Below are 13,952 nucleotides of genomic sequence, written 5' to 3'. Positions count from 1 at the left end.
AAGTCCTCAGAATCTTCAGTAAGGCTAACTAGTGAAGGTCTTCCCCTTTTGAAGCCAGTCCATAGAACTGAGAGAGATGGCTTTTTTTGCAAATGCACAAATCCCAGCAAAATAAATAAGGCATTGAAGAAATGGGGAAATATGACCCCATCAAGGGAACAAAATAAAACTCCAGAAACTATCCCTAAAGGAATGGGAAAATGCAAAACAATCACCTTAAAGATGCTCGAAGTGCAACAAAAGTGCACAGACAACTAAAGGAAAGTAGGACAATGGTGCATGAACAAAACAAAAATATCAACAAAATCTAAAAAAGAACCAAACAGAAATTCTAGAGCTGAAGAAAACAAATGGGAAAATTCACAAATATATGGAAATTAAACAATACACTCTTAACCATGGGTCAAAGAAAAAAAATCACATGAAAATCAGAAAATATTTTGGGACAAATGGAAACAGAAACACAACATACCAAAATTGATGGGATGTAACAAAACTAGTACTAATAATAGAGCTGATCGCAGTAAATGCCTTCATTAAAAAAGAAGAAAGGTGCCTGAATGGCTCAGTTGGTTAGGCAGCAGACTCTTGATCTCAGTTCAGGTCTCGATCGCAGGGTTGTGAATTTAAGCTCTGTGTTGGGCTCCATCCTGGGTGTGGAGAAGAAAGGAAAGAAAGAAAGAGAGGAAGGAAGAGGAAAGGAAGGAAGAAAGAAAGAAGAAGGAAGGAAGGAAGATCTCAAATCAATAACTTTACACCTCAAAGAACTAGAAATAGAACAAACGAAACTCAGCAGAAGGAAGGAGACTATAAAAATTAGCTGAGTAATAAAATAGAGAATAGAAAAATTTTTTAAAAAATCACTGAAACTAAGCTGATTTTTTGAGAAAAATCAACAAAATTGATGAGTCTTAGCTACACAAAGATTTTAAAAAGTGAGAGGTGCTTGGGTGGCTCAGGTAGTTAAGTGTCTGCCTTCAGCTCAGGTCATGATCCCAGGGTCCTGGGATCCAGCCCTGCATCTGGCTTCCTGCTCAGTAGGGAGTCAGCTTTTCTCTCTCTCTCTTTCTCTCTCTCTCTCTCTCTGTCCCCCCCCCGCCCCTCCCCACCACTCATTTTCTCTCTCTCTTAAATAAGTAAAATATTTTAAAAGAAAGACTCAAACAACAAAAAATTTAAAAAGAGCACCACAACTCCTACCACACACACACCCACAAAAAAAAAAAAAAATCAGAAGAGTGCTGTGAACAATTATACACCAACAAACTGGATAATCTGTCTCTATATGGGGCCTTTAATAGACCACCAACAACAAATTGGATAACCTGTCCCCAGATGGGTGGCTTTTATAAAACCACCATTTTGCATGAAAAAAAGAAAAGAAAAGAAAAGAAAAGAAAGAAAGGAAAAGAAAGGAAGAAAGAAAGAAAGAAGAAAGAAAGAAAGAAAGAAGAAAGAAAGAAAGAAAGAAAGAAAGAAAGAAAGAAAGAAAGAAAGAAGAAGAAAGAAAGAAAGAAGAAAGAAAGAAAGAAATGGATAAATTTCTAGAAATACATAACTTTATCAAGGCTGAATCTTGAAGAAGAAAATCTGAACACTCCTGTAATTAGTAAGGACATTAAATCAGTAATCATAAACCTCCCAAAAGAGAAAAATCTAGGACAAGATGGCTTCCCTGAAGAATTTTACCAAATACTTAAAAGAATTAACACCAATCTTCAAACTCTTCCAAAAAATTGTAGACTCATGAAGTCAGCATTCCTAATACTAAAATGAGACAAAGATACCTTAAGAATGCCACACACCTATACCTCTGATGAATACTGATGCAAAAATCCTCAACAAAATATTTCACTGTTACTGGGATGGAAAAACTAAAAAGTTTGATTGGAAGATTAGTAGTTAAATTTTGAACATGTTAAGTTTGAGATGAATATTAGGCATACAAATGGAAATGTTGGCAACTGAATATACAAGTCTGGTAGTCAGAGGAGAGGGCCAAGCTAGAGATAAAGGTTTTCAAGTAAAGATGGTATTAGAGCCTCAAGAGTATAAGATCATCAAGAGAAATGAGTCTAGATAGAAAAAACATGAGGTTTTAGGACTGAGCTCTAGGGCACTCCAGTTTTTAGAGATCAAAAAAAAAAGAGGAGAAACCAACAGAGAAAACTAGAAGGAATAGTTAGAAGTAGGAGGAAAGCCTGAAGGGTATGATATACTGGAGGCCAAATAACGTATTTCCAGAAAAGTTAAATGATTATTTATGTCAATACTGTATAAATTATGTATTGATGACACATTCAATTTAATACATATGTACCAATTTTGGAATAATTTTAACATCTATATTCACCAAGGGATATTGGATAAAAATTTTATTGATAATCAGGACTTATTTACTTCATTTTAAAGTATATCAGGGATCCCTGGGTGGCGCAGCGGTTTGGCGCCTGCCTTTGGCCCAGGGCGCAATCCTGGAGACCGGGATCAAGTCCCACGTCGGGCTCCCGGTGCATGGAGCCTGCTTCTCCCTCTGCCTCTCTCTCTCTCTGTGTGACTATCATAAATAAAAAAAAATAAAAAAAAGTATATCAAATATTGTTGAAGAATATATTATACATATGTATATATATTTTAAAATTTTTTTAAAGATTTTATTTATTTATTCATGAGAGACACAGAGAGAGGGAGAGAGAGAGAGGCAGAGACACAGGCAGAGGGAGAAGCAGGTTCCATGCAGGAAGCCCGACGTGGGACTCAATCCCGGGTCTCCAGGATCACGCCCTGGGCGGAAAGCAGGCGCCAAACCACTGAGCCACCCAGGGATCCCCTTAAATTTATTTTTAAACCTAGAACAGCATTTCCTGAAACACAATTCCAAGGAGTATTAAGATTTTCTGGGCAAAAAAGGGTTCTAGCCACACATAAGTTTGGCGAAGTACTAATTTGCATTATTAATTTTTTAAAAATGCAAGATTTCCCAAACTTCTGTCAATTCAGAACCTGTTTGTTCTTTTTTTTTTTTTAAGATTTATTTATTTATTTATGATAGAGAGAGAGAGAGAGAGAGGCAGAGACACAGGCAGAGAGAGAAGCAGGCTCCGTGCCGGGAGCCCGACGTGGGACTCGATCCCGGTACTCCAGGATGGCGCCCTGGGCCGAAGGCAGGTGCTAAACCGCTGAGCCACCCAGAGATCCCCAATTCAGAACCCTTTTGGATTGCAGAGTCTCTTTTAGCCGTGTCAGGCATTCTGACTAACATCATCCGGAAAATATGGAGTCAAAAGCATGGACATATTCTTTGTTCTCACTGTAGCAAAATTTGTGTCAGCAAAGAAGTTGGAGGATATTTTCTTTCTGCCACTTCAACACTTACTGAAAATAAGATCTTTCTGCTTCTATACCATTGTATGCTGGAAGATATGATTACACTGGTAGTTCTATCTGTTCTCAGGTTTTATGTTACTCATCAAATGTCAAAATGAAAAGCTGATTTCTTTAAAAATGAATATAAAGTTCCAAAAATAAATAAAATATGTAAAGAACATTCAATTAATATATTTTTGCTAGAGTAATGTAGATTTATATATTAAATATACCCCAATACGATCATTAATCAGCAACATGTTCTACATAATGCTTCTGGTAAAGATCACTTTTCCTTAATAAGAATTGTCCATTTTAATGGTTCTGTGGCATTCTTATTATGTCTCCTCATATTCTTTCTTTGAGATATATAAAACATACATGATTTTCTTAAATACATAAATGGTTTTTTTAAAAACACTTATTTTCATTATTTCTCTAAAAGTCTGAAGTTACTCACATCTCTTCTTACAATCCTAAAAAATAGGCCAGGACAGGAGATTTTACTTCAAAAGTACTGTTTATCTCCAGATCAGAGAAAGAAAAGAGAAAGGTAAAAAATGAAAAGTCAAAGAAGAGCACGTTTTGCCAGTGGAACCCCCATCTAGCTAAATAGTCTCATCTTTTGCTTCAAAATCCAGCTTTGCTTAATGAAGTACTGCAGTTCACTACAAGGCCTGCAGTCCATGCCCACCCACATCCCCTGCTTTATTTCTGACCTCCAGAGATAGAAGGATCTCCACAATTTTCAGGCTCAGTTTTAGGTGACAAAAAGACAAAACAGAATTAGGGAAGTATATATCCCATGAGCACAAAGGCACATACTGTACAATATCCCATTTAACCTCACACACACACAAGGTAGCTCTCATTTTCGTTACTATATTCCTGATATTTCTTGAAGTCTAATTCACCTGCTTTACTCCCAATCCTACCTCAGTTACTGATTGGATAAAACTTCTTTCCAGTTTTATTGAGATATTATTGAATATAACCGTGCATTGGTTAAAGTGTAGGATATAACGATTTGATGTATATATATCCTGCAGGATGAAAACTCTTCTCTCTAAGTTGCCAATTCTCTACTTCAAAAAGGAGACCACAACCACTGGAATCTCATATTATCTTGTGATTAGAGTCAGGGAAGCTAGAGTAATTAATATCCTGGTTAGTATCTTTGAGAGTGGACTTTCAAAATATTTCATTACTAAGTTTGAATCAACCTTAGAAATGTCCTGCACCTAAGTAGTGGCTAGTAGCTGTGACTGTCACTTCTCAGATGAAGCAGAGGCTTTATTATGGATAGACTATTCGTGTTTTATAACAATAGAGAATTTCCTAAAACAGGTAGCAAGTTCTAAAAAGAACTATTGTAGAAAGAAGAGTAATTTCATGACTTCCTACAGTTAAATCAAATAGATTTTCTGGGTTTCCATGTAAGACTCAAATGTCTGTGATGACCTGTGCCATAGAATAAAGTACATGAGTCTCATCCAAAGATCATTTCTGAGCAAGTAAATTATTTAATGAATCAAATTTACAACCTGCCCTTAGCCACCATGGGAGATAGTCTATGTCTTAATTTTACTCAATTTAATGTTACTATACATTCTCTTTGTTTTGTTCTCTTCATGGCATCTCGTTGTATCATATGCAGTTTTAGAGGCCACTTCAAGTATTTTTTAAAACAGCGTAAGATATAAAATTAACTCCCCGGGATCGAGTCCCCCCCGTCGGGCTCCCTGCATGGAGCCTGCCTCTCCCTCTGCCTGTGTCTCTGCCTCTCTCTCTCTCTCTCTCTCTCCCTGTTTCTCATTAATAAATAAATAAAAATCTTAAAAAAAAAAGATATAAAATTAACTCATTTTAAAAAATCATTTAAAAACCTTAGGTCCCAGTCAGCCCCAGTAGCGCAGCGGTTTAGCGCCGCCTGCAGCCCGGGGTGTGATCCTGGAGACCGGGAATCGAGTCCCACATCAGGCTTCCTGCGTGGAGCCTGCTTCTCCCTCTGCCTGTGTCTCTGCCTCTCTCGCTCTCTCTGAATGAATAAATAAATAAATCTTTAAAAATAAAATAAAATAAAAACCTTAGGTCCCAATAATTCAAATTATAAGTCTGTCCAAATATGCAGCTGTGAGTACAAGTTACAGTCATTTATTGACTAAATATGTTCTAAGTGCCTACCATGTGTCAGGCACTGTTCTGGGTGCTAGGGGAAACAATGGTGAATAGTATGTCATTCAGAGGTAAGGATTGTGGGAAAAATAAAGCAGGAAAGGGGAAAAGGAATGCCAAGGGGAATGCGAAAGGAATGCCAACTTTGTGATAAAGTTACAATTTTAAATAAGATGGTCAGAGAAGGCCCACCTTACTGACATGACAAATCATAACTGGAAGGATCTGAAGATGGGGGATCAAACCACACGGATACCTAAGGAAAGAGCATCCCAGGCACAGGGAATATCAAGCACAAAATTCCCAAGACAGATGAGAGCTCTGCATTTCTGAGGATCAGCTAGGAGACCAGAGTGACTGGGGCTGACTGTCGGATGATTCAGAGATGAAGGGAAAGCAAAGGCAGATCAGGTAAGGCCCTGGAGACCATCATAAGGACTTTGGCTTATAAACAGAATGAGATGAGAAGCAACTGGAAGGTTCTAAAGAGAAGTTACATAACTTAGAAGAACGTAAGTACCTGAAATGTCTAAATGAAAAGAGTGGTAACTGTGGGAAGCATTAATCTGCAAATATTTATTGAGTCCATATTATTTACTAGGATTTTCCTAAGCACTGGGCATATAGTGCTAAATAAAACACACGTCAGTCCAAGCTTTAGTCTTGTGGGTGAGAATATTAACAAATGACTAAGCAAATAATTACAACTATACTGCATATGAGAAGAATTGGGTGATTGTGGAAAGAAAATTGAGGGAGGGAGGTCTAATCTGGTCTGGGCAATAGGGGAAGGCTTCTTCGAAGAAAAAATATTGAAAGTAAAATTGGAAAAGTACGTAGGAGTGAGTTAAGTGAAGAGGGATGAGAGGGGGCAGCCTGGTGGCACAGCGGTTTGGCGCTGCCTGCAGCCTGGGGTGTGATCCTGGAGACTGGGGATCGAGTCCCACATTGGGCTCCCTGCATGGAGCCTGCTTCTCCCTCTGCCTGTGTCTCTGCCTCTCTCTCTGTGTGTGTCTATGAATAAATAAATAAAATCTTAAAAAAAAAAAAAAGAGGGATGAGAGGGACAAGAACACTTCAAGCAGAAAGTGCCTGCAAAAATCCCTGAAGGAAAAAAAAATAGGCATATTTAGAGAATTGAAGACTACTGAGGCTGGAGCTAAGTAGGCAAAGAAGAATGTCTAAAGTGTTCGGGTTGAATTCTAAGGGCAATAAGATACCAACAGTTTAAAGCAGGAGCCCAAGAAGATGAGAATTATATTTTTTAAAGATGACTCTAAAGCAATGAGCTTAGAGGAGGGAGTGAGTACAGGAGGCCAGTTGGCAGCTATTGAAGAAGTGCAGGCAAAAATAATGCTAGTGTAAATAAGAGTAGCGGATGTGAAAATAGAAAGTCATGGATAGCTTGAAAGATACTTAGGAGGTAGAAAAGACAGAATTTGATGGATGGATTATATCACAGAATTGAGAATGAAGTCAATAATAGCTGAGGTTGCCTAACTACTCTTCTTAACCCTTTTGGTAGACAGATCCTATCTTCTTCACTGAGATAAGATATCAGTGTGGTTCCTTTTGGGGGGAGGAACAAGAAAAAAGCTGATCATATATGCTGATAAGGCCTTATGCCATCATTGCCAATTGTCATGCACAAAAGAGCCTCAGTTTGCACAATTTATGCAATTTGTTCTGGTTCCACCAATAAATGCAACTTGGCTATGGCTGTTAGAAAAATGAAGCAGCTGGATTCTACATCTTAAATCTTCTGGTATATTCATGTTGCTAGTACTATATAGATTTAGATAATCTCTGTAAGCAGGGAACATCAATATTTTCTATAGCATTCCATCAAAGCTTATGTAAGTAATCCCAAGGCACCAAATACAAATTTTCAGTACACTACAGCACTGAAGAATTAGTTCTTTACCATTGAATTGGAATGTATAACCCCTAGAAGTAGCCATTCCCTATCATTTATGGATACTATAAAAGCCACTTATTCCTAACCAATGCTATCACCAAAAAGGTAGATATCTTTTTTTAGGAAAGCAGTTGAGTAAGTTAGTATCAATGACTTATTTATCTTAAATCATTAAACATAAATTCAGTTACTTAGAGAAAGAAAATACTTTCTCTTCTAGAGACCATTAAACTCCTAGTCATGCTAACTATATTCTCTATAGCCATGTTCCACAGAGTCCTCAAATATTGCTAAACTAAATGAGAGTTGTTGGGTTTCTTTCCCATTAGGTCAGAGAGATAAAAGCAAAAAAAAATTTTAAAGGAAAAACATTTGATATAATCTTTCTACTAGTATGAGGTTGAACCAACCTTACCTGCTTTAATAGTCTGGGTGTCAAAGTGAATGGTATTAGGGTACTAAATAAAATACCCAGAGGCCTAGGGGCCTTCTCTGTGTAAGAAATTTAAAATCTCATTAACTAGACCAAAAGTCAAACTGATATTAACTGTCAATTCCTTTGTCACAAGTAGTAGTGGTATGAAGTGAAAAGAAAGTCTCCTAAGAACCCAAATGCGAAGGAAAGCATTAGTGCTAAAATAATACACCTGGATCAGCGACTGCAACTGATAGGGGAAAAAAATGCACTTTATTTAATGACACAAATACAAACACACACACACACTCACACACACATATAACTGAAACATACTTACTCTTACCACGTTGGATGCTGCTGTGTAAAATGTTCTGCTCTATGCTCCTTCATTTAAAAAAAAATGCAGGTCACAACTTAGTAAACAAATGTTGCAAGCCATAAGTACAATTACAATATTTAACTGCTCTAGAGCATTATAAATGCTAACTTAAAATATTAGAGAAATGTACAGTCTTCTTCCTTCTTAGGATCAGTCCACAAGAGTACTCCCTGTATTCAGAGAAAACAAAAATTAACACAGCCTTGTTTCCATGTATCCAACCTGGATACATTGCCTCCTTTCAGTGTGCTTACACCATCTACCTTGCCAGGCCCAAGAACTGAAGGCATAAAGTGTAACAGGACTCTATGTCTATACTACACATTTTACAGAAAAGGCCTTTTTATATATATTATTTCTTTTGACCCTCACAACAACCCTGTGAGGTAGGCAGGGGAATAAGACTAGATTTACTTTACAGATGAAATTAAGGTCCAGAGAGGTTATGTGACTTTCCCAGGCAGATAAGAACCATTAACTTTTAACTTTTAGGTGGAAGGTTCTTTTCTCTAAACCACTCATGGTATAACTTGATCAATTCATTCTCATTTCTTATTGTTGATTCAAGTTTTTATAGGATACAGCAAAATACCTGACTGTAAACTCATCACACCAAGTTTATGCTTCTCTACTGATGAAAACTTATGGCCACAGGACATACATTCTTTTGGCAGGCACTGTTTCTTTGGCTCCAATCTAAAAGAACATAAGCAATATGAAAGACCCTAAGGCCAAGGAAACTGAAAAGAAATCAGAGGAAAGAATATAAAATGGAATCTATTAGTGGATTTTAGTCCCTGTAAGCTTTTACTTTTGTGAGAGGGTTCAATGGAGAGCTTTAATGCAGATGAGACTTGAGGCTTTTGAAGAGGATCTAAGTCTTGATGAAGTTATTCAAACTCAATCTTGAATGCATAATGGTGGTAGGCCTCAGGGTCTTCAAAAACTTGTACTTGATGCTTTAAAACAAAAGAAAACACACAAAAAAATTCTACCAGCAAGTCTAATAAAATATTTTAAGGGTTTTGAAAAGCTTTAACTCTTTGGCCAATAATTAATCAGACTACCAGATACTATGCTAAAAGAATAGAAAGGGAAAACCAAAATGAAATAAAGAAAAAGGAAACAAAGACTTTAAAAGATAGATGTATGGAATGGCTTAATATGTTTATTGGCTTATCTATTTGATTAATATTCACTTTAAATGGCAGAATTTAAACTTCTTACAAAACCATCTTGGACTATAATCAGAGAAACTGATTTAATGATAATTTCCTGAATCTCTCTGGTCACTATCCATGATATTTGATTGCCTTAAAGGGCTTTCAATCTTTGAAGGCATGGCCAAATAGTTGTTGGAAGAGACAGCATAAAATAAAGTTGACTTTGTGGGTTAGAGAAAGAAATTGAACTAGGAATAGTATGGTTTGAAAATATTTAGCAAGGGAGAAAAGTCAACAAAGCCTCACAATGGAAAAATCAGACCACTTTGCAGGTTTTTATGAAATATATATAATAAATCTGTCTACTTTTGAGCTCATTCTGACTCATTTCTTTTTATTTTATGTACTCCTATAAACATTTCTTCCAAGAAAACTTTAAATTTTTAAAAATTAATAATAATGGGGCACCTGGGTAGCTCAGTTGGTTGGGAGACCAACTATTGCTTTTAGCTCAGGTTGTGATCTCATGGGTCCTGAGACTGAGCTCACATTGGGCTCTGTGCTCAGTGGGAAGTATGCTTGGGGATTCTCTTCCTCTGCCTCTCCCCCTACTCATACTATCTCTCTCTAAAAAAATAAAATAAATCTTTTAAAAAATTAAAAATAATAATAGCAACTAATATGTACTGCATTTATACTTTGTGCTGGGTACCACTCTAAGCATTTTATGTAGATTACATAATCCTCACAACAAAATGTGGAATCTGATATTATTATCCTCAATTTACAAGAGAAGAAACTGAAGCACATAGAAATTAAGAAATTCTGAGAATTTACCCGGCTAGTAAATAGTAGAATGAGGATTCAAACTTAGGCCCTTTGGCTCCAGAATACCAACCTCTGCCCACTATTCTACAAAACTGGTATCAATGCAACAAAATTGACCATGACTAAGGCTGTCTTCAAATCAGCATTGTGCCATGTCCCAGTCTTTCACTGCATATTCTGATTAGAAAGTATAGTGACTAATTTAACTTTCCAAACAAAAGTAACGTAGAATCAGTTTCAGCAGTCACTACTCAGAAGTACCATCCTGCAGGACTGTTAAAGGAGTTTAATATAAAGCATGCCACTAAAATATTAACAGCGGTAGGGGACTATAGGTAACTATTTCTCTTTGGTGATATATAAGTGTATATTTTATATGTTTCTACATTCTATTTTTTGTCAAGTGGACATGGATCACTTGTATAATAAAAAAAGGTTGCTTGGGCAGCCCTGGTGGCGCAGCGGTTTAGAGCCGCCTGCAGCCCGGGGTGTGATCCTGGAGACCCAGGATCGAGTCCCACATCGGGCTTCCTGCATGGAGCCTGCTTCTCCCTCTGCCTGTGTCTCTGCCTCTCTCTTCGCTCTCTCTGAATGAATAAAGAAATAAAAAAATTAAAAAATTAAATAAATAAAAATAAACAAGTCTTGCTTCATCTCAGTTAAGATTGTTTAAAAAAAAAAAGGTTGCTTAAGCATGCCAATGCCACTATTAGCATTAATATATATTAAACTTACACTAGCATTTGGCCTACTCACAATTTGCTGCTTCTAGTATACTGTGGAGTTAGATACCAGTTAATTACGCTTATTAGAACTATCTTTTTAAAAAAGTCAATAAACAGAGTAAGGACCTAAGAAAAAGCATATGGGTTTTGTGTCTTATACTTTAGGAACTTGGGTAATTTTTAAATTTACTTCCTGGTTATAGGTTAAGTTGAGGTTGGTGGATAAATGATGAGTGGGCAAGTTAGCTATCAATATTTAAAGACAGGGGTAACAGAATGTGTACTCATAATACTTCATTACAATATAAAAAAATTTTAGAATTTGAAAGGAACTTTTACAATAATCTAGTACAATCTCTTACACAATGAGAAATCCTCTCTACAACATTCCTGATGTTCAAACCCTGCTTAAGCACCCCTAATGACCCAAAGTTCACTGCCTCTGGACATAACCTGTGCCCCTGCTGACTAGTTCTATACCTTCTCTCATTTGGCCTCAAATAAAAGACAACATGTGTGCTTCCTACAGTTTTCCCAACTCTTCCAAAGTCTTGTTTTCTGAACAAAATGGTTCCAGTCCTCAGTCTATATCATCACAGTTATCCTTTTACATAATCACAAAACTGGTTAAAAAGGGTTATCTTATTCTTTGAGGTTTATCTAATAATCAAATCAGTTTTTGTAGAATAATGCTTTATTAGTTAATTGATCTAATTCATCCATCTTGGTCATACACCACTGGAAAATTAGGAAAGACTTGTGGTCCTAGCTCAAATTCAAATTGAAGAGCAATACATTTTTGAGTTCTCCCTTCTTTTCTCCTCCCCTCCCCCCAAAATACCATAGAACAGCATCTTAAAAGGTACCCTCAACCATAATCTGATGTGTTTGTTACATTTTAATTTTCTCTCAGGCTTTTATCTAACTTCCTATCACTTGAACCTGTGAATGATCTTAAAACACCCAAAATTCCCTAAGCTGCTCTCATAATCATGAATTAGACCATGACAGTCCCACCTCTAAGGTCTCAAAATTCTGACTTTTTTTTCCTCCTGTGCTAATTGGTTAACTTCCTATCTGGAACTTTTGGTTTTCCAGAAAATTTTATATATATTATGTATAAAACTATATATATATATATAAATATATATATATACACATATATATATACACACACATATATATATGCACACACGTTTTATAAATACATATTTACATGCATAGACACATACACATATATATGTATCTTCCCCAACTCTTTGTTACATGCAACTTTTATGTTTATGTGCTTATTTATCTCTGTATGTTACCTTTACCATATTCATCTTGACTCTGGAAAATACAATCTACCCTTGGATTCATTGCTTGCTATTCATTCTCTCAGCAAGAAAAAGGTGTCCCACTCTAGGCATCCTGCCCAGTGATTACCACTTTGTGGCTTGTAGTGATTAATCCCAAGGATCTTGAGGAGCAAAGCATCACTTAACTTAAATGATTATATACAAAATACTCTGCCAAAATATATATGTAACCCCAGGCATACCATAATCTGTTCTATTCCATTACTCAGCTCCCAGGTAAGTGACCTTAATTTTGATTTTAACAAGATATACAATCAGTGGTATTATAAAGGTATGTATCTTACAAAGCTTATTCTCAAGGAAGTTTCAAATAAAAATCCCATTACTAATGAATGAAGATTACTATATCTTTAAATTTCTTGTATTCTTATATTTACCTATTATATTATTCCAAATTTCTGACAACAAAAATGTGGAAAGGCAAAGACAGCTAGAGAAGTAAAAACCACAAGAAATTTTTGCTGAGTCCCATGGCAAATAATCAGCTACTTCAAGTATTATCCTCAATCCAGAATGAGATTATACATATATATCTAAAGAATCTTACTGGTTTGCTGATTTTGCTAACAAAGAGAATAAGCCATTCTTTGAAATGCGTTAAGCCAGCTCTAAACATCAAGAACAAAGTGAAAAAATAACTAAGACTTATTTAAAGAGTCCCTCAATAGCAATTCAAATAAAACAAAGTCCATCACTTTCAGTAATACTGAGAGGCTCAGAAGGACCATGCCAACACAATATAAACCTAGCTTGCAAACAAAGATAATATCCATATTACCTGGGGAGGCCAATAACATGCTACAATTACATAGGAGTATTAAATTCAGAAGCACTAAGCACTTAGTTTATTCATAAGAATAATAATCTAATGTCAAGGTTAAAAACCTATTATAATGTCCCCAAACCTCCCATGCAGCTCTGACAAAAACTTCACTCACTTACATAACCCCATTCCCACTGAATAGTGCAAATAATTCTAAGGACAAATGTCCTAAGGAAGCGTTGTAGGCTCTCATAATTCTTAAATTAGCTTAAAGCCTTGTCATTTAATGTTTCCCAGTATTATAAAAACATGTTCATAGTTAAAAAGTCCATCCACCAGAAAGAGTACATAGAAAAAATATGAGTCATCTTCCCATTAGAGACCTATAGTCTCACTGACCAGGGGTACCTATCTATAGTTCCTCACACAGATTCTGAGGAAATTTTGCATGTACATATAAAACCTTTTAAAAACACAAATGGAAACACACTATACATATAATTCTACTGTTTTTCTCAGTTAACAATATATCAGAGATTTTACCACACCTTTGCCGATGGATTTGCTTCATTCTTTCTAAGAGGTACAAAGTACTACATTGCATAAAGGCACTTATTTAACCAGACCTTCACTGAGGGATGTTTAGGTTATCCCTAGTTTGTTTGTTTCTTATTTTTAAATAATATGGCAATGGTATCTTATATACAAATTTTTGTGTGTGGCCACAAATATATCTGAAAGAATTCCCTGAAGTGCTGACTGGTTTTGGAATTGAGCAGATTCTAAACAAGAAGCCATTGTCTCTACAAAGGAGACTAAGAAAAACTATAAGAATTAATGCTTAGTGATTAAAAGG

The 13,952-nt window shown here is 36.1% G+C and overlaps 1 protein-coding gene across 9 annotated transcripts in view; it reads right to left on the bottom strand.

The window, feature by feature from the left end:
* The window catches only part of MAP3K13 (mitogen-activated protein kinase kinase kinase 13), a 430,364-nt gene that overhangs the window by 411,712 nt on the left and 4,700 nt on the right, over nucleotides 1-13,952 (bottom strand). For 3 of the 9 annotated variants that reach the window (XR_003138700.3, XR_007408200.1, XM_049105737.1), the window contains one exon: nucleotides 8,215-9,215. The exons of 1 other annotated variant lie outside the window; for it this stretch is intronic. The gene's annotated coding sequence lies outside the window, so the exon portion shown is untranslated. Of the gene's footprint in view, nucleotides 1-2,360; nucleotides 2,558-8,214; nucleotides 9,216-13,952 lie in introns of those variants that run through there. 5 more of the 9 variants (XM_049105735.1, XM_049105738.1, XM_049105736.1 and 2 more) reach the window with 5 other exon arrangements.

Source organism: Canis lupus, chromosome 34 (assembly GCF_003254725.2).
Source record: "Canis lupus dingo isolate Sandy chromosome 34, ASM325472v2, whole genome shotgun sequence".
NCBI classification, from domain to species: domain Eukaryota; kingdom Metazoa; phylum Chordata; class Mammalia; order Carnivora; family Canidae; genus Canis; species Canis lupus.
The sequence above is the reverse complement of the archived record's forward strand: the minus strand, read 5'-3'. Positions and strand labels throughout refer to the sequence as shown.